This window comes from Petaurus breviceps, unplaced genomic scaffold (assembly GCF_028583685.1).
Source record: "Petaurus breviceps papuanus isolate PSGF00001 unplaced genomic scaffold, PetGlider_PUasm1.0 221, whole genome shotgun sequence".
Classification (NCBI taxonomy): Eukaryota; Metazoa; Chordata; class Mammalia; order Diprotodontia; family Petauridae; genus Petaurus; species Petaurus breviceps.
Window position 1 is genome coordinate 14,317,770 of NW_027185877.1, and position 22,280 is coordinate 14,340,049.

The 22,280-nt window shown below is 38.3% G+C and overlaps 1 pseudogene; it reads left to right on the top strand.

The window, feature by feature from the left end:
- The window catches only part of LOC138166361 (protein DBF4 homolog A-like), a 94,134-nt pseudogene extending 81,779 nt beyond the window's left edge, over positions 1-12,355 (top strand).
- Positions 12,356-22,280: the final 9,925 nt, after the last annotated feature.

Below are 22,280 nucleotides of genomic sequence, written 5' to 3' on the forward strand. Positions count from 1 at the left end.
AAGAGAGAACATTACAAGCAGCCAGGAAGAAACAATTTGAATATTGTGGAAACACAGTCAGGATAACCCAGGATCTGGCAGCTTCTCCAATGAGGGATTGGAGGGCAAAGGAGCTGGGATTAAACCCAAGAATCACCTACCCAGCAAAACTGAGTATCATGTTTCAGGGGAAAATATGGTCATTCAGTGGAATAGAGGACTTTAAAGCATTCTTGATGAAAAACCAAGAGTTGAATAGAAAATTTGACACTCAGATACAAGAAGCAAGAGGAGCATGAGAAGGTAAACAGGGAAAAGAAACCATAAGGAACTTATCATATTTGAACTATTAACAATCCTACATGGAAAAACAATAATTGTAACTGATGAAACTTTTCTCAGTATTAAAATACTTGAAGGGAATATATATATATATATATATATACATTGGAGGGTATATGGGCATATGAATACATATGTGAATGTGCATATATATGTTTACAGGTAGACAGAGGGCACAGGACCGATTTAATAGGAAGGAATGATACTTAAAAGGTGAAATTAAGAGGTGAGAGGAATATAATAAGAGGAGATGGGGAGAGACAGAATGGGGTAAACTATCTCATATAGAAGAGGCAAGAGAAAATGGTTACAATGGAGGGGAAGAATAGGAGGGCAAAAGGGAATGGGTCAAACTTATTCTCATTGAATTTGGCTCAGGGAGGGAATGAAATACACAGTAAATAGGGTATCTCACCCTACAGTAGAGTAGGGGGAAGGGGATGAGAGGGGGGATGATAAAATGGAGGGCAGGCTAGGGGGAGGGAAGTTGTAAGCACCCCCTTTTGAAAAGGGACAGGATCAAAGTAGAGAACAGAACTAGTGGGAGGTGGGATAGGAGGGAGGGAAATATAGTCAGTCTTTTATAATATAACAACTATTTTAATGTTTTGCATAAGCTACACATGTACAACCTATACTGAACTGATTATCTTTCCAGTAAGGGCAGTTGACAAGGGAGGAAGGGAATGAATCTGGAATTCAAAGTTTTATATGTTTAAATATATATATATATATATATATGTTTAAGTACATGCATGTGTTTAAATATATATATATATATATACTATTTTTTTTTAAAGCAATCGGGGTTAAGTAACTTGCTCAAGGTTACATGGCCAGGTGTCTCTGGGTGGGTGCTAAGTGTCTGAGCCTGGGATTCAATCTCCAGGTCTTCTCAACACTGGAGCCGGTGCTCTTAGTCGTTGTGCTACCTGGCCGCCCCTACATATATACTATTAATAATACTATTTTACATATAATTTGGAAATAAGATATACAGGCACTGGGGCATAGAGATCCACCATGCCCTACTGGAAAAGTCAAAAGGGGTATGAGAGAAGATATGAGAGAGAGCAGATTGGAGGGGATATACTGTGGTACTGCTATTTGGGAGCTGTGAGTATGGGAAAAACAGGGAGAAAACATGTAACTCAAAATCTGGCAGAAATGAATGATTTAAATCAGAAGTTAATAAAGCATTTGAAAAATGAAAAAAAAAAGACAAAGTACTGGCTCCACCATCATGCTTCCTTCCAGTTCTCCTCTCTTCTCATTTCTCAGTTCTTCTCAATTCTCTTCTCAGTTCTCATTAGTTCTCAGTATCCTAGCAGTTCTCTCTCTCTCAGCAATTTTCATTCCTGGAAGTTCTGGCTAGCTCTCAGAAGTTCTCAGCAGCTCTGGCTGGTTCTCAGAAGTTCTCAGTTCAGTTCTCAGAAGAAGTTCTTGCTATCTAGCTTGGGCTTTTCCTTATATATTGTATTAGCTCCTCCCTGTTCCTCCCCTTTCTGTTACATCAGCAACTGCCTCCCACTGTGAGATTCACAAGTTCTGGAACTTAATACTTGGCACAGTCATGAACTTGAAGCAAGGTGTTAAGTGCCTGTTTGCTTGCCAATACAAGGGGCATGGAAGATCTTCAAATTACCATTACCATTACAATGACTTTTAGCAACTTTGCCTCACTTAAATCCAGTTTACCAGCAAATCAAAAGGCTTCACCTCTGACATCATGATGTCATTTTGGTCTTCTTCAAGCACAAAATACAAATAGCCACCACCATTCCACCTTGCTGACAAAGAGATCCAAGTCCTCAAATCTATACCACAAATTATTTTTTTTTCCAAAGATGTCTGAATCCTATTTGATTCAGTTAGCAGTGTATGTTAAAATAGAGTTCTTTTTCTATTCATATTAGGTATCAAAATATTAATCTATAACAACAACGACATCTTATATCTTTTGAGAATATCGATCTCTCTTCTTTTACACAGAAACACTTTTTCTGCCTTTTTCATCAAGTGTGCTTTATGAAAAGTGACGGAGAATGGCCTTTATTTTGGGAATAACACAATAAAAAAGATTAATTGTGATTTGTGACCTAACAAAAATAAGGAGATAGTAAAAGATTCTCTTATTGATTTTGATGAATTCAAATCACCAGGTCCAGAGGAATAAAGAATTAGGGGGTGGTATACAACAGCCACCATGATTTATATTGGGTGGAAATTTTTGACTGAGTTAATTTCAAAGGTTCAGAAATTATTCACTAGGGCTTTTGAGGTAACTAAGCCAGGTCTTCAGCTAGTAGATGAAAGAAGTGTGAAAGAAAGAGGTCCATGATGAAATGAAGTTTGTTTATTATGAAATGGGACATCTAGAGGAGACAATGGAAGGAATGGAAGGAAGTGTTGAAGTGGGTAATGAGTGGGATAGAGTTAAGGAATATGTGGATGAGAGATCAGGAGTGGGGAGTTGGGATTATATGACTGGTGACTGGTTATTGGGGAATCAATATGGAAAAAATGAGAAAAGCCATAGAAGTAGTAGTGGGTCGCAGATAAAACTGAAGTTCACATTCTCCAAGATGTATTGCAGAGGATACTAGACTAAACCATCTAGGCTCAGCTACTAGAGTAGCTACTACTCCTCCAGGGTGGCTGGTGGAGGAGCAGGGCCATGATCCTACCAGATGGTAGATGGCACTGATCAGACTGAGCCTAGGTCTGGATTTGGCACCAGCTTGCTGATATAGCTCAGCTCCTTCTCCTCTGGAGTGACTATGGGAGGGACTATGGAAGAAGATAAGATTAGCAGTTGTTCTGAAAATGGCTAAGGGATCCAGTGGATTATAAAGTCAATGTATCAATGTGATAGACAAACCAAGAAAGTTAATGTAATCTGGATTAAGAAGGTCCCAGCTTCCAGGGAAAGAGAAGTGATGGCCTCATTGCTCTTGACATATCTCATTTGGAATATTGTTTTTAGTTCTGGGAATTCTGGTTTAAAGACATGAATAAGATAGAGAAGGTCCAGAAGAATATAACCAGAATAGTGAAGGACACTGAGTTTATGGAATATGAGTATCTGTTAAAGAAATCAGACATATTGAGCCTAGAGGAGAAAATATTAAGGTGGGAAATGATAACTACTACAGTCTGCATACTTGTAGAAAATAGAAAATTCAGTGAGATCACAGGTTCACTCTAGAATTGGAGTTGTTTTTTAAAGATGGCTGAAGATCTTGGAGCCAGTGTTCAGAAGAAAGTTTTTGAGTTTTCTCATAAAGGAAAATGGGCACATGTGGGAAAAGAACAGGGTTATTTTAATAGATGGTTAACAATTCCTCCAATAGAGACACAGCATGTGTTGGGGGGTGGGGAGTTTGGGGGGGGGGGGGGGTTTTTTTTTTTTTAAGAGCAGGAAAAGGTCAGGAGACACCTGTTTAAATGCTAATGTTTCCAGTCCCTCATTTAAACTCCATGTCAATCTTTATTTTAAATGTGTTTTATATGAAAAATATACTATTGCATTCTGCTTTCTAATCCAATCTCCCTATACTCTTTCCTTTTATGGGATTTTAATTCAAGCCTTCCTGACTTCAAGTCTAGGTCTCAATCCACTACACCGTCTATCCTTAATAAACTGGTTGTTGTTTAGTTGTTCAATCATGTCTGACTCTTTGTGACTCCATGGTGTTTTCTTGGCAAAGATACTGGAGTAGTTTGTCATTTCCTCTTCCAGTGAATTAAGGCAAACAGAGGTTACATGACTTGCCCAGGATCACATAGCTAGCAAGCATCTGAATTCAGTTTTGAATTCAGGTTTTCCAGACTCCAGGAATAGTGCCTTATCCACTAAGCCATTCAACTGCCTCCATCTTTAATATACCACTGGACAACCCAATCCTTCAAGAATTTCTGGAGGGGCAGAGCCAAGATGGAGGAGAAAAAGCAGAAACTTGCTTCAGTTAGTGCTCCAACCACCTCCAATACCAGTAAAAAAAATAACTCTAAACAAATTTTAGAGCTACAGAACCCACAAAGTGACAGAGAGAAACAAATCTCCTGCTGAAGGCAGCCTGGCAGGCCAACAAGAAGAGTCTATCACACCAGACTGGGAGTCAAACACAGTCCTACATGAGCTGCCCAGGCCTAAACCCAGGGTGTCCTGGACCAGCAGCACAGACTGGCAAGAGCAGACTTCAGGAGAGTGAATCACCAGCAGTTGTGGCAGTTTCCAGACTTTTCAACCCATAAACACCAAAAAGAAAGTAAAAGGTCAGTAGTGAACTCTGTTGGAACTGAGTGATAGAAGAGTGTGGTCCAGCCCCCACCCCTGGGGCAAGAGGTGGTAGAGGCATGACAGCTGCAGCTTCTGCCACATGGCTACCAATGGAGCTCCTGGCCTGCAGATTGTAGGGGAACCAAGTGACCATCCAGAGGGTAATCACTCTTGCTTTGACCTGCTTGGATCTGGGTCACTATCTTGGGTGGTGGTCCTGGGGGGTGTGGCCAGTGAGCCAGAGCTTGTGGGGGCTATAGAGAGGGTGCCCTCCTCATAGCTCTGGCAACTGTGAAAACCCCAGCTATATGGGACACGGCTTTCTCCACTCTGGAAGCAGATTTCTACCATGGCAAAGAGCTCAAAAGTCAAGTAATTGGCTAGCAAGATGAGCAAGCAGAGGAAGCACAATAAGACCTTAGAATCCTTTTGGGGGGCAAAAAGGATCAAAACATGGAACCAGAAGAAGACAACAAAGTCAAAACTCCTGCCTCAAAAGCTTCCAAGAAAAATATGAACTTATTACAGGCCATGGAGGAGCTCAAGAAGGATTTTAAAAATCAATGAGAATGATGCAAGAAAATCATGAAAAGCAAGTCAACAGTCTGCTAAAGGAGACCCAAAAAAATACTGAAGAAAATAACACCTTAAAAATTAGACTAACTCAAATGGCAAAACAGGCCCAAAAAGCCAAAGAGGAGAAGAATGCCTTAAAAAACAAAATTGGCCAGATGGAAGAGGAATTTCAAGAGCTCACTGAAGAGAATAATTCCTTCAAAATTAAATTGGAACAAATGGAAGCTAATGACAGATCAAAACAAATGAAAAAATAGAAGGCAATGTGGAATATCTCATTGGAAAAACCACTGACATAGAAAATAGATCAAAGAGAGATAATTTTAAAATAATTGGACTACCTGAAAGCCCTGATCAAAAAAAAAAAGAACCTAGAAATCATCCTTCAAGAAATTCTCAAGGAAAATTGCCCTGATATTCTAGAACCAGAAGGCAAAATAGAAATTGAAAGAATTCACTGATCACCTCTTGGAAAAGATTTCAAAAAGAAAACTCCTAGGAATATTATAGCCAAATTCCAGAGTTCCCAAGTCAAGGAGAAAATATTACAAACAGTCAGGAAGAAACTATTTGCATACTATGGAGACACAATCAGGATAACACAAGATCTAGCACCTTCTACATTAAGGGATCAAAGTGCTTGGAATATGATATTCTGGAGGTCAAAGGAGCTTGGATTAAAACCAAGCAAAAATGAGTATAATGCTTCAGGTGAAAATATGGTCATTCAATGAAATAGAGGACTTTCAAGCTTTCTTTTTTTTCCTTTTTGGAGGGGGGAAGGCAGGGCAATTGGGGTTAAGAGATTTGCCCAAGGTCATGCAGCTAGTAAGTGTTAAGTGTCTGAGGCTGGATTTGAACTCAGGTCCTCCTGATTCCAGGACCGGTGCTCTATTCACTGTGCCATATAGCCACCCCCCACTTTCAAGCATTCTTGATGAAAAAAAAGCAGAGCTGAACAGAAAATTTGACTCTCAAATACAAGAAGCAAGAGAAGCATGAGAAGGTGAACAGGAAAAAGAAATCATAAAGAATTTATTAAAGTTGAACTATTTACATTTCTACATGGAAAAACAATAATTGTAACTCATGAGACTTTTTCTCAGTATGAGGACAATTGAAAGAAATATATATGTATATGTACATATATGTATGTATAGGAGGGTGTATGTGTATATAAGTGAGTGTGTGTAAAAAAATAATTTCTCCACAATTATCTTTTAACATATAGCCTCTAAGACTACCCTAGTATTATTATTATGAGTATTATGGGATATCCTATAACTTCTACCTCTGATGACTTGGAGATAGCCCAAGATGCTGAAGGTTCTTCTAGAAAAACATAATCTACCATGCTTGATAGGCTTTGAGTATGGTACTAGTGACAGACTGTTTTCAAAAGACTGACCTAGACAAATACGGATCACCAGTAGGCTGACTATCTTGTAATAAAATTTTCTGGGCATGTCAACCCATTAAACAAGGAAAAGATAAAAAAAAGTCCCTGAGTCCTAGGTAGTAGCTTCTACTTCTGTTGAGATGTTGGTACAGTGGTGGGGAAAGGGACAGATGATGTGAAGAATTACATAGTTTTTAGACTGTTGACAAACTCCCATATGATTAATATTTCTCTAAATGTGAGATCTTTGTCCTATGACCAATGAGTAGTCAGATTATTGGAAGAACTGAATCCTATTAATCTTGATATTCTTGCTATAAGTAAAACTAGAAGAATCAAAAGGTTTCTAAGAGAAATATCAACAATCTCAGATATGCAGATGATACCATCTGATGACAGAAAGCAAAGAATTAAAAAGCTTCTTGATGAGGGTGAAAAAGGAAAGTAGAGAAGCTTGCTTGAAGCTTAACATAAAAAATTAAGATCATGGCAACTGGTCCCATCACTCCCTAGCAAGTAGAGAAGGAAGAAATGGAAGCAGATTTTTATCATCTTGGGCTCAAAGATCACTGCAGACAGTAAGAGTAGCCATGAAATTAAAAGATACTTCTTCCTTGGAAGGAAAGTTATGACAAATCTGAACAGCATACTAAAAAGCACAGACATCACCTTGCTAACAAAGGTCCCTATTGTCAAAGCTATGTTTTTTTTCCCAGCAGTAATGTTTGGCTATGAGAGTTGGATTGTAAAGAAAGCTGATCACTGTAGAATTGACACTTTTGAATTATGGTGCTGGAGATTTTGAGAGTCCCTTTGATAGCAAGGAGATCAAATCAATCAATATTTAAAGAAATCAGTTCAGACTATTCATTGGAAAAACAAATACTGAAACTGAAGCTTAAATACATTGGCCACAAAGTTAGAAGACAGGACTCAATGAAAAAGATCCTGAAGTGAAAGATTGAAAGCAAAAGTAGAAGGGGACAGGAGAGGATGAGATGAATAGATAGCTTCATGGAAGCAACAAATGTAAGTTTGAACTGACTTCAGGAGATCGTGAAGCATAGAAGGGTCTAGTATGCTATGGTCCATGGGGTCATGAAGAGTCAGACATGACTAAATGAAGTAACAAAAAAAAGAAGGAGGAAGTTACAACTAAATGAAAAGTTAGTTCAGAGGCACTCCTTGGAGAAACAAAGAAAGGAGTTTGCAGAGTAGGTCTTATTGTAAACTTAGGGACAAAAAGAAAGATTATTCTACAGCTATTTGGTCATTGTATGTTTCAATATTAATGATAAATATTTGCAAAAAGACCAGGATGAAAAGAATTGTAGCTGATGCACCAACATCAGTTATATTAATTGCTGAGAACATGGTAGAAAAATTTTACAAAGAATATGATAAATCAATGCAAATTGATTGTTCTCTAATATTTAATCACTCCAATGCAAAGGCTGAAAATGGTAAGAATGGGAAAAATATATGGGAAAGCATGGTTCAGGAAGAAAGAATGAAAGAAGTCAAAGACTGGTAGATTAAACAGAAGCCTCATGTCAAATGAGATACATTACCACACAGGTAATAGGTGGTACCATGGGCAGCAAGGGGGCACAATGGATAAAATGCTGGCCTGGAGTAAGGAAGATTCATCTTTCTGAGTTCAAATCTGGCCTCAGACACTTACGGCGTGACCCTGGGCAAGTAACTTAACCTTGTTTGCCTCAGTTTCCTCATCTGTAAAATGATCTGGAGAAGGAAATGGAAAATCACTCCAGTATCTTTGCCAAGAAAACCCCTAATGGGATCACAAAGATTCAGACATGACTGAAATGACTGAACAACAATATAAGATACAACTGTACTCTAGAGATGATGGAGCTTTTCAAAATGATTTATGACTGAAATATATTGTCTAAATATATTGTCTCCACCATTTAAATGTGAACTCATTAAGAACAAAAATGGTCTTACTTTTCTATTTGTATATAGAGTGTATAACAGAGTGCTTTGTATATATTTAGTACTTAATAAATGTCTTCATTCATCATAAGTTCTCTGAAAAAGGAATGGATCAGGTAATAAAGGACAGCAGAGAAGGATCAGCACACTTTAACTCTTCCTACCTTTCCAGTCTTCTCACATTTTATTCATTTTCATGTACTCTGCTATCCAGAGACACTGGCCTCCTTTCTATTCTTCTTACATAACATACTATCTCTCTACTATGGTTGTTCATTGGCTGTTCCCCATGCATGGAATTCTCTTGCTCCTCATCTGTTTTCTGGCTTCCTGCAAGTCTTAGCTAAATCTCCATCTTATTCAAGAAATCTTTTCCAGTCTCCCATAACACTCTGCCTTTCCTGTCTGATTATCTCCAGTGTTTTCTGTAAATATGTTGCTAATATATAATCATTTGCATAATTCCTCCCCCATTAGACTATGAACATCTTGAGAACAGGGACTATTTTTTGCCTTTCTATATATTCCCAGAGGTTAGCACAGTGTCTCTTAACATCAAATGCAAAATTCTATTTGGCAGTCAAAGTCCTTCATAAAATTGTTCCCTCCTAACATTTTTAGTTCAATCCAATAACTCTGGCTTTCTTGCTATTCTGTGAACAAGACTCCATCTCTAAGCTCTAGACATTTTCTCTGGATGTCCCCAAATCCTGGAACACTCTCTCTCCTCAATTCTGCCTACTGATTTTCCTGGATTCCTTTAATTCCTAACTAAAATCTAACCTTCTACAAATAAACCTTTCCCAACCCCTCTTAACTCTAGTGCCATCCCTCTTTTATTTATTTCCTTTTGTCTTTATATAGCTTGTTGGCATACAAGGGGTCCTTTTGATTTGGATAAGACATTTAATCTATAGAAGTTAAACAAAGGAATAGAATGGGTTGTGAAGCAAATGAAGGGTACTACCATCCCATGAAGTCCCACCCTAAAGAGACCAAGAAAAAGAATTACTTTGAGTGCTGCTCCCAGAAATATCGTGTGCTACATGCCTGTCTACTAAGTGAAATGCAGAAGCTTTGCACAAAATACTCAGTATTGCTGATGATATCATACCCAAGTTGGTGTATGACTTTGTAGAATGCAAAAGCAAGATATGCAGAAGAGTAAAATGCAGTATTGGATATTTTGCCCCATAATTGGAAATACTGGAACAAGGAAGGAACCTAAAAACAACTGGAATTGCACCATGTTTCCAAGAATGGACCTTTGGAAAATACTACTGAATAGATGATCCAGTATCAAGAAAGCAGGGATCCTGCAGAGAAGGTTAGCTTCAATCCAGAGCCCATATATTCAACAAGTAAACTCAGAAAATATTTGGATTGTTGTAAGGGTTATGGGATTTAAAGATCTTCCATGCCCCATTGGACTTGCTGGCATAGCAGGAAAGGGTAGAGCAAGAGGAAGCGGAAGCCAAACTAGAGTTCCTGCGGTGGCTGGCAGTGGCGGCGGCAGCGCTGGCAGCAGCAGAGGCAGCGGCAGCGTGAAGCCCTTTTTGAGTCATCCGGAATTTCTGCTAAGGACTCCTGCTGAGGACTGCCAGGGGCCAGAGCTGCTGGGAGCATGCTTCCTGGATGCTGGGTGATTGCTGTGAGTGGGGAGAGGAGGACCTTTGCCTGAGGTAGCCTGTTCTGTTTTAAAGGCTTGAGAACGTGGGTGCTTTCTACTTTATCTATCTGTGCCAATTTCATAACTACTCTGATGGCTTTCACTTTCTGGTTTTGGGACTCAGTCTTTTGGTATTTTAATGAATTTTCTAGCTTATTCCCCCATATAGCAAGCCTGATATATTTTGTGATGGATAATTACATCAGCATATCTGTAATTTCCATAGGCATTGTGAATATTGCATTGCTGATACAATTGTAAAAAAAAAAAACATAATAAATCCAGTGGAGAGGGACATTAAGTTGGACTAAATACAACTACCTCTGAATAAAGATAAACAGGGATATACTCCTGAAGTTTCTGAGTATCAAGGAACTGTAAATGAAAAGGACTTAGAAGAACTGAAAACACAATGTTGCCCATGTATTCTAGAGACATTTATGCAAGTGTCTGATTTTTATGAAAAAGATAAAAATATATCTCAACTTAAGCAAGAGGTATTACGCTTTTTCCAGATAACTATCAGAAGAAAAAAAAACACTGGTTCCCAATATGATTATGGTTCTAAGCTTAGTCATTAGCAATTTACCCAAACAACCTACAAGTCAAGCCAAGATAGTATCCCCTAGTCATCCTGGTAAAGAACCTAAAGAAGTGAAGGTCAAAAGTGCAGACAGTTTACCTTCAGGGAAACTGCACCAAAAAGTAAAAATAGTATTAGGAAGGAACAAAAAAAAAATCAGAAGAATGTTGAATTGCACTTAAAAAGCAAAACAAACAATTTCCTGCTACAAAAGAATAAAACAGTATATGTAGTTCACCAATACAGTCTTTATTTGTATTATTTCGAACGGATTAAGAAAATTCTGAGTTTTGGGGTCTTGCAAGCTGTTCTGAAAACTGTGTTTTGTGTGATGTAATTTACCTGTGTTCCCAAAGTGGGCAATACCACCCCAAGGGGGCACTGGAATGATCCAGTGGGGCAGTAGTAGATTTGGGTACAACTTGGGGGGGGCATTGAATAAAAATAAGAGGGCAGTGAAAGCATAAGGAAAAAAAAATAAGATTTTGAAAAAACACTTGCACATATTTTATCTGCTGTATAACAGAATTAAAGTCGTAGTGATTATTTTCCTAATAAACACACAAAATGCAAGTTATAACTGATCAGTAATCAAGTCTGCCAAGAGGTCTTAACAAGTAAGTGTTGGCAGGAGAGCACATCACACATTGTCTCGAAGTACAGCAGACATTGGCAAGAGTATGTGCATGTAATGACTTTGTTTACAATATGATACTATATGGTTACATGACACAATATTATATCATCAAAATTTCAATGCAGGTCACAAATTCACAATAAATTGTCAAATTTAAGATGTCATTAAAAAAATTATATTTCTTGAAATGATGCAATTTTTTTATTGTTAAAGGGTTAAAGAAAGTAGATTTCCAGAGAGGTGCTGAGTAATTTTTTTAAGGGGGCCTTGGATCAAATAATTTTGGGAACCTCTACATTAGAGATTTGGGAAGAAGAAAATGGAAATCGTTTATTGTCCATGTCTCACCTTTCTTCAACTTCCACATTAACTAGGTTTTAGAGGAGTTTTATGGTTTTGCTTTTAATTTGTAATTTTCACAAATGGTGAGGATTATATTCTTGAAAATATTATTTATATATATATATGTGTGTGTGTGTACATATATGGAATTGTTTTTTATTATCTGTGTGTCAACTGTTCATTTAAATGACAAATATAAACATTAAAAATAAAGATTACTATTAGTATTTTCTGAAAAATTAAATACTTTTGCATAAATAAATGTAACCAAAGCTAAGGTATCTGCTGCATTTTTGCATATTATTTACATGATTCTAAATAAAACTGTTTCTGAATGAGTGATTACATATGAACTTGCACTGCAAGGAATATGACTTCACTGAAAAGATAAGTGACATTATAGAATTCATATAAAAACTTATTGACTCAAATTTGGGTATTATAATTAAAACTGTTTAAATATTAGATTTCTGAAAATATATGTACCACTGAAAACTACATATCATCATAAAAGGAACATGTTTACAGTGTTCAAATGAGTGAGTGTTGCCTCTTAAGGCTATACTTGAGAGATATTGAGCAATGTTCTAAGGAATGTCACATTGATTTATTCTTTGGTTTTCTTAAAGAACAGAATATATATCAATATAATTTTTTTTTTGCCTTTTGGAGGGAAATTGGGGTTAAGTAATTTGCCCAAGGTTTCACAGCTAGTTTTGTGTGTGTGTGTGTGTGGGTGTTAAGTGTCTGAGGCCGGAACTGAACTCAGGCCCTCCTGACTCTGGGCCCGGAGCTTTACTCACTGTGCCACCTAGCCTCCTTCAATAAAATTTTTTTAAAGGCAAAAAAAAATTCTTAAAGCTCCAAATGAGCTGAGGCTGGTGAGGTAAGCTAACAATAAAAATGTGGAATTTTTAGCTCCATCAATAGCAAAAAGATGATTGAAAAAAGGGCAGTACTTTCACTTTGAGTGGATATGACACTGGTAACTTACTGCCTTCTTTCTGGGAGAAGGCCAAGTTGTTGAATACTTATTTTGTTTCTGCTTTCTGTGCAGTGGAAACTGATTCTTCCTCTGGAAATAATGGAACATAAATAAATACATGGAAATAAAACTCAAGATATGTGGATATTGAGAAATGTGAGCCCAGGGGGGCAGAGTCAAGATGGCAGAGTAGAAACAGGACTTCCTCGGGGCTCCTGCTCCCACCTTCTCCAATTCATGTAAAAATGACTCTGAACAAACTTTGGAGCTACAGAACACACAAAATGACACAGAAAAGCTAACCTCTTGCTGAGGACAGCCCAGCAGGCAAGCAGGAAGTGGTCAATGCAGCACTCTGGGAGCCCACCCCAGCACCACAAAGCCCAAGGTTTTAGCCCCAGGGAGGGCCTGACCACCCACTGTCTGGAGGGACTTCAGATCACCAGCAGCTGTGGTGGCTTTCAGAATTATCAACACATAGAGGCTAAGGACAAAGTGAGAGGTCAGTGCAGTGTGGACTTTCGAATACGGTAGTTTGGGAGTGCAGCCCAGCCTTTATCCCCTGGGGGGAGAAGCTGCTGAGGTGCTGAGGCTGTGCAGCCACCGCCACATGGCAGCTTCAGCTCCAGGCTGCAGATTGTATGGGGAACAAGCAACCAGTGTGAGGGATAAGCGCTCTCGCTTTAGCCTGCTTGAATCTGGATTGCAGTCTAGGGTGGAGGTCCTGAGATGTGTGACCAGCTTGCCAGAGCATGTGGAGGCTTCAGAGAGGGCACCCAACTAATACCTCTGGGAGCTGAGAAAACCCCAGCATTTGGGACAAAGCTCCCCTGTGTGATAACAGAGTCCTACTGTGGCAAAAAAAAAAAAAACTCAAAAGTCAAGTAATTGAGTGGCAACATGAGCAGACAATGGATGCAAAGCAAGCAGAGCAATCTAAGTTTACACTCCTATTTTGGGGACAAAAAGAACCAAAGTGTGGAACAGGAGGAAGACAGCAAAGTCAGAACTCCTGCACCAAAAGCTTCCAAGAAAAATATGAGCTAGTTACAAGCCATACAGGACCTTAAGAAGAATTTTGAAAACCAAATAAGATAAGGGGGGTGTAAGGGTTATGGGATTTAAAGATCTTCCGTGCCCCATTGGACTTGCTGACGTAGCAGGAAGGGGTGGAGCAAGAGGAAGCGGAAGCCAAGCTGGAGTTCCTGCGGTGGCTGGTGGTGGCGGCGACGGCGGCGGTAGCAGCAGAGGCAGCAGCAGCGCGAAGCCCTTTTTGAGCTAACCAGAATTTCTGCTAAGGACTCCTGCTGAGGACTGCCAGGGGCCAGAGCTGCTGGGAGTGCGCTTCCCGGATGCTGGGTGATCGCTGTGAGTGGGGAGAGGAGGACCTTTGCCTGAGGTAGCCTGTTCTGTTTTAAAGGCTTGAAAATGTGGGTGCTTTCTACTTTATCCACCTGTGCCAATATCATAACTACTCTGATGGCTTTCACTTTCTGGTTTTGGGACTCAGTCTTTTGGTATCTTAATAAATTTTCTAGTTTATTTCCCCATATGGCAAGCATGATGTATTTGTGATGGATAATTATATCAGCATATTTGTAATCTCCATAGGCATTGTGAATATAGCATTGCTGATATGGGGGGGGGAGAATTGGGAAGAGAAATAAGAATTTTGGAAGAAAATTATGAAATGAGTGTCAAAAACCTGACTTAAGAAAATAACACTTTAAAAACAGACTGACTCAAATGGCAAAAGAGGCTCAAAAAGGCAATGAGGAGAAGAATGCCTTAAAAAGCCAAATTTGCCAGATGGAAAAAGAATCTCAAAAGCTCAATGAGGAGAATCATTGCTTCAGAATTAGATTGGAGCAAATGGAAGCTAAAGACTATATGAGAAATCAAGATGCTGTCAAACAGATCCAAACAAATAAAAGAATAGAAGGCAATGTGAAATATCTCATGGGAAAAACCACTGACCTGGAAAATAGATCCAGGAGAGATAATTTAAAAATTATTGGACTACCTGAAAGCCACGATCAAAGTAAGAACCTAGAAAGCATCCTCCAGGAAGTTCTCAAAGAAAACTTCCCTGATGTTTTAGTGCCAGAGGGCAAAATAGAGGTTGAAAGAATCCATCCTTTATCAAATGTAATTTTGATTGCATTGTGGTCTAAAAAGGGTGCATTTAATATTTTTGCTTTTCCACATTAGCTTGTGAATTTTTTTATGCTCTAATACATGTTCAATTTTTGTGACAGTGCCATGTACAGCTGAGAAAAGGTATATTCCTTTCTATTTTCAACCAGTTTTCTCCAGAGATCTATCATATCTACCTTTTCTAAGATTCTATGCATTTTCTTGCTTTCTTATTTATTTTATGGCAGATTTTATCTAACTTTGAGGAGGTAAAGGTGAAGTTTAGCAGTAATATAGCTTTACTTTTTCCCCCTGTAATTCATTTAACTTTTTTTTTTAAGAATTTGGATGCACATATGTTTAGCATTGATATTACTCCATCAAGATGTAGCTTCCCTGTTTATTCATTTTAATTAGGTCAATTTTATTTTTGCTTTTTCTTTCTCTGAAATCATGATTGCTATCCCTGTCTTTTTACTTCAAGTGAAGCATAATAGATTCTACTCTGGGTCCTTATTTTAACTTCATATGTGTCTTTTTATTTCAAGTGTGTTTCTTGTAAACAGCATATTGCTGGGTTCTGTTTTCTAATTCATTATGCTATTTGCTTCCCTTTTATGAGTGAGTTAATCCCATTCACATTCACAGTTATGATTACTAACTGTGCATTTCCCTCCCTCTTTTTCTTCTGTTTTTCCTTCTCTATCTTTTTATCCAGTCTCTCCTCTAAAGTCTGTTTTGCTTCTGACCACTGCTTTCTTTTATCTGCCCTCCCTTTTATCACCTCCCTTCTCTTATTCCCTTACCCTCCTTTTCTTTTAGATAAGACATATTTCTATTACCAACTGAGTGTGTAAATATGTTTATGTGCATATACATATATGTACATATGTGTATAGGTAATTTCCTTTTTTAACCAATTTAGATGTGAATGGTGTTCAATCATTGCCCAACCCACCCCAACCATTTTCCTCTCCCCTGTAAAAGATCTTCCTTGCATGCCTCTTTTATGTGAGAAAAATTTCCTTTCCCTTCTCCCTTCTCCCAGGGTACCCCTCTTTCTCACTTATTCATTTTTTTACATCATCCCAACATAGTCAACTCATTACTACACTCTCTTTTAATGTAGAATCTGTCTAACTGCCCTAATAATGATAGAATTCTTAGTATCATCTTCTCCTTTTTGAGTCCCTTATAATTTTTCTTTCTTGATTACCTTTTTATGATTCATTCTTATATTTGAAAATAAAATTTCCTATTCAGTTCTGGTATTCTCAGCAGGAATTCTTTAAAGTCCTCTATTTCATTAAATATCCATTTGCTCCCTTGAAAGATTATACTTAGTTTTTCTGTGTAGGTTATTCTTGGTATTCTTTTGTCCTCCAGAATATTACATTCCAAGCCCCTCCACTATTTTAACACTGTAGCTGCTAATTTTTTTTTTAAGCAATCGGGGTTAAGTAACTTGCTCAAGGTTACACGGCCAGTTATTTCTGGGTGTGGTGCTGAGTATCTGAGCCCAGATTTGATCCCCAGGTCATCCTGACACTGGAGCCAGTGCTCTTACTCGCTGAGCCACCTGGCTGCCCCTAAGCAATTGGGGTTAAGTAACTTGCTCAAGGTTACATGGTGTAATGGGAATGTAAATTTAAAGATCTTCCCTGCCCCTAGGCTAAAGTGCACCTGGAGCCTGGGGTGGGAGGCTTGTTTTTCAGTAGATACTTCTTGATTGGCCAGTGAGTCAATAAGGTTGTTACATTCTCTGAGCCAGAAGAAGGCTATATAAGCCCTGATGTGTAGCTTTGTTTTGGGGCTCACTTTGAGAAGTGTTCTGTGATTTGATGAAACTCTGGGCTAGCTGTTGTCCAGAGCCCCCTGGCTTTGAAACCCAGATGTTATTTGGTATGTATGTAATGGTTGGACAGTTTGGAAATCTGTCTACTTGATCTGTTTCTGTCTTGATAATTCTGTCTGTATACTTTGAAGTTTGGGGTGCTGACCTTTTTCCCCTGAACTAGGTAAACGATACATATTTGACTGATTAAAGTAAGCTTGTTAACCCATTTTGAGTTGCTTACCTTTGTCAAAGCAGATCCAAGAACCTGTGGTGGCAGCGACCCTGAGGACGCTTGGGGTGCTTGCTGCAACACATGGCCAGGTGTTTCTGGGTGGGTGCTAAGTGTCTGAGCCCGGGATTCAATCTCCAGGTCATCCCGACACTGGAGCTGGTGCTCCTACCTGCAGTGCTACCTGCCCGCCCCCCGTAGCTGCTAAATTTTGAGTGATCCTGGTGACTTCACAATATTTGAATAGTTTCTTTCTTACTACTTAAAATATTTTCTCCTTAACACTGGAGATCTGATATCTGGCTATAAAATTCCTGGGAGGTTTCATTTGGGGATCTCCTTCAAATGGTGATTGGTGGGTTCTTTCAAATTCTATTTTACCTTCTAGAGTATCAGAGAAGTTTTTCTTGATAATTTCTTGAAAGATAATGTATGGTACCTTTCTTTGACCAAGGCTTTCAGGTAATCAATAATTCTTAAATTATATCTCCTCAATCTGTTTTCCAGGTCAGTTGTTTTTCCAAAGAGATCATGCATATTTTCTTCTATTTTTTCATTCTTTTGACTGTTTTATTGTTTCTTGATATCTCATGGAGTCATTAGATTCTACTTGCCCAATTCTAATTTTTAAGAAACTGTTTTCTTCAAGAGTATTTTGTACCATTTTTTTTCTATTTCCAAATCTGTTTCTTAAGATGTTGGCTTCTTCATTATATTTGTGCCTCTTTTTATCAAGTTGTTAATTGTCTTTTCGTAATTTTCTTCTTTTGATTTTATTTCTTTACATAATTTTCCTCTTTCACTCTTATTTGAGCATGAAAAATATTTTTTGGCTTTTTCAAATTCTCATTGGGTTTGTGTACAATTTACATTTTTCTTTGAGGCTTTGCTTGTAGCTGTTTTGACTTCATTGTCTTCTTCTGAGTTTGTGTCTTGATCTTCCTTGTCACCATGGCAGCTTTTTATGGTCAAGTTTTTTTTATTGTTTTCTCATCTCCACACCCTATTTGATTATTTGGAACTTTATGTTATAGTTGGACTCTGTTTTGGGGCAGAGGAGATAGGAAGGACTTTGTCCCAAGCTTCAGGTTTTCTGATGCTGTTATTTTCAGAGCTAGTTCTGGTTGTTTGGAAGTTTTTGGTACTTCCAAGTTTGAAAGATATGGGGAGAGGTGTGATCACTGTTCTCCTGGTCAATACTCTGGCTCTTACCCAGGAATGGCCTCTGATCCCTTGGGATTGCAATTCATACTGTTTCTCAGGATCTCTGATCCCCTGGAGTCAAAATGATATAGCCCCTCATAGCTTTCATTCCCTCTTGACCAAAAGTACTCCTCTCTGCCATTAATTATGACCTAGAAGTGGGTATAGGCAATGGAGTTGCCAAACAGCATTTGATACTGCATCCAGTGCTATAACAGTTATCAGTTCCTTTACCATCTCTGACTTTGGAGCTCTCAAAGCTGCTGCTGCTTCTGTCACCACTACCTAGTCCCACAACTGCTGTTTCATCCATGTGGGCTCTGGGCCTGCCTCCTCTCCTTTGTCAAAGATCTCTCTTTCCAACCTCCTATGTTGTCTTGGGCTGAGAAAAATGTCTCACTCTGACCTTTTGTTGTCCTTGCCACCCCAAAATACATTATTTTAAAGTTTTTTGGAGGAGAATGTGGGGAAAGTTTGAGTGCTTTTAAGCTTTGCCATCTTGGCTCCACTCCTCAACTATCTTTTCAATATTAATATTTTAACAGTGTTATTTTTCCATCTCAGGGGGGGGGGAAGGAGAAAGGAAGAAAAAGGGGGGGAAAGAAATTTACATAACAATTTTGCTGTATATTTGAAAGGAATAGCAAGTTGTGTATAGTAGATTTGCAAATTCATATAGTCATCGTTTTTATTGTACCATGTTATGGTAATACTTGTTTTATTCCATATTAAAATATTTTTAAAACAGTGTTGCTAGATTGCAGTGAAATATAGAATACCACTGACTTCAAAAAACTAAGCATAAGTATCATAACAGAAGGCAATGAAGAAGCATATGATGTGATAGTACCAGGCTGCAACACACAACCTATGAGGAAATCTTAGAAGAACAAGAATAAAGAATGTCATTGAGGAATTACATGATAAGAAGAGAAGATGGGCTGCCGTGGGAAAAGAAGGAAGGATGACAGGTGGTCAGTCAGAGTATTCCACTGATAAGCTTCCAGGAGAAAGTGAGACACTTTCAGTATATGAATGGGATCCCCTATGGCATCCTACTGAGAGAAAATGTGCAAGGGCTACACAAAACAGTCATCTAATACTGAATAGCAATCTGTATCACTAGGGAGAACTCATTGGGCAGCTAGGTGGCACAGTGAGAAGAACACTGGCCCTGGAGTCAGGAGGACCTGAGTTCAAATCCAGCCTCAGAAACTTAACAACAACAACTAGCTGTGTGACCTTGGGCAAGTCACTTAACCCCAATTGCCCTCCAAAGAAACAAAAAAAAAGAGAGAACTCATGAATCAGTTAAAGCAGATATCTATTGATTATCCCCATTTCTCAGAGCTCCTTATTGCTTAGATAAGCTATCTCAAAAGTCTTAGTGCCATTTTAACCTTTGACAACAACAAAACTGCAGCAACACGTTTGGAACATCCTATATTATCACACTCTTCTCACACCACTTATGTGCCTTCCCATTGCCTTCTGTGTGTAGTGTCATGAAATACAATGCCTTGGATTCAACTGTATGATACATGTAACTTTGGATGAGGAGAAAGAAACAGATGGACAGACAGAGAGACAGAGAAAGACTAAGTGTTTGGATAGTAAATATACAATCTTTTAAAAGTATCAGTTAAAAATTGGGGCTTGCTAGCCTGGTCTGAAGACAGCTGTTGTAACCTGACTTTATGCCATCCTTTTGAAACAAAAAGCAAAGCAGGAATAATAAAAATAAAATGTGTGCTAAGAAAAAAAAAGTCAATCCCTTCCCACTCATATTTATGCATAAACCAAACACCAGCAAAACAAACTGTCTACTAAAGTGGTATGAGCTGAAGCATTAATCAAACAAGCTATGGGACACACACAGACATCTCTTATTTTTATGGGACTGGAAGGTAGGAGGATCCGGGTAGGTGTCCAGGTATACAACTGCCTAGTATAGAGGACTGTAATCTCTACTGCTTGCCCAATAAATACCAAGAGTTGCACAAGTCATAAAGTAAAATTGTAAGGAAACTCAAAATCTTCAATAAGAAGATATAAAAGTGTCTTCTATAACTATTCTGTGGCTCACAAAGTGTAAGGGATATGGAAAGTCTTTAAAAGCTGGTAAGTGTTGGATAGGAAGATTAAAAACTCAGAGGCCAGCTGACAACATAACAAACCATGACTTACCAGTTATGGTGACTTCCACCCAGTTAGTCTCTTGTCCCACACCACACCCTTTCTCTAAATCATGAATTGAGACAAGGCTTATTTGGAAAACTCCATTGGCTGATTCTGTTTTTGAAGATTATGAGAATAGGGGATCTCCTAACTGACCTGGGAAAATATAACTCATGGTAGTGAACCCAGGTTATATTTAGTCTTAGACCCACTGCATTAGAGAAAAAGTGTAGCAGCTTACAGTTGTCCACATAATGGCTTCTTAAAATTCAATGCAGCAACTTGCAAAAGTCTGGGTCAGTGGAATTCTGGGAAGGCACCTGTGTAAAAGCAGAGGCAATGGGAGGATGAAGGATGAGTGTTTGAGGGAAGCAAATCTGTGGTTTTATTGGCGTAACTAGTCCCATTTAGGTTAAGAAGTCAATGGAAAAATGATCTCTCCTCAGTTACTTTTATTTTGTTTTTGTTAAAATTTCTTTTGGAAAAATTAAACATCTGGACCTCTTTATGAAAATAGTTGTTATTGGACTAAAGGAAAAAAAAGTCATATATGGTTTGGGTTTTTCTTTTTCTTTATTTTTTTTTTTGGTAGCAATTGAATCAATTTGGTTAGAGAAGGCCCCAGGGGTTTAGAAAGACCCAGTAAAGGGTGGGTACTTTCACCCTTGGAACATTTTGAAAACAAACTATCTGCTTAGCACATTCTGGGGCAATGAACTAACAAAGCATTTGTTTACAGAAAGTGAGAAGCAGGGTTTTAAAGTAGTTTCAAACTAGAAGAACAACTCCCCCCAATGAAGCCACTAGAATCAGGGAAATTCCCTCTTTCAGTCTGAAGTCAATTGCTGATGTTGCTAGGCTGCTGGCATAATATTTTTTTCCTGGAGTAAAAATTCGATATGGGGGAAGGGGGAGCAAAAAAGGGATTGGTAGTATGAAAGAGAAAAGCAAAATATGTTGTGCTGTTCTCACAATTAATAGCTTCTTTTGGTGAAGAATATGCCAAAGAAAGAGAGTTTCAGAACAGTTTTGCCTCCTCCAGTCCTCCATAGTATTTTTAGAAGAGGCTTGGGAGGGCAGTGACTTTTACTACTCTCTGTCTGTACCTCTCTTACAAAGATCAATATAAGGAAAGAAAGCTATCCTGAAGCAACCTGCTTTAATAAGAATATTTTATTTCTCTACTGAGGTAAGCAAGCATTGTATCCTTCAAAGGGCTGAGAACTCCCTACCTTCATATTGTGTTCCCTAGTAGTCTCTTATGAACTCATTTGAGAGGGGAGGCCTGAATGAAGTCAAGAACTGAATACCAGTAACTAGATCAGTGAATTCTTAAGGTATAGCTTACCTCCCAGCACTCCATGTTGCTAATTCACAATTCTCCTATCTTTGAGAAAGAAAGAAAGATTTCCTGAACAGGAACAAAGGGGAAAATATAAATTCTCACCTTTGAACTATGCTTATCACAGTTATGTAGATAACTTAATCAAGAGCTGAAATAAGGTATGGATCTAGGTTTGATTTGTGTAGGAAATTTCAAGCATGGAATTCCCTTAACTAATGCAGATCATCAACTTGTTTAATTGAGAGTCTTGGAGAGTTGCCTAGGGCACTGACAGGTGAGTCTGGACTTTGATTTTGGTCTCCCTGAATCCAAGGAAAGCTATCAAATATATTCTTTTTCTTTTGTATTCCATTTGAAAATGAGCATATTTAATTCAATTCAACAAACATAATGAAAATATTTATTCAGTGAATTATCTATTGAATACCTCCTATGTAAAAGGAGGGGACGTCACAGGGAAATAAAAAAATGCATGAAACATAGGCACTTCCCTCAAGAAGCTTATAATCTAAAATAAGGCTGTATGCAAAAAGCATCATATTAGAGATATAAAGAATATGCTGTTCAGAACAGAGAGAGATAACTTCCAATTGGCAAAT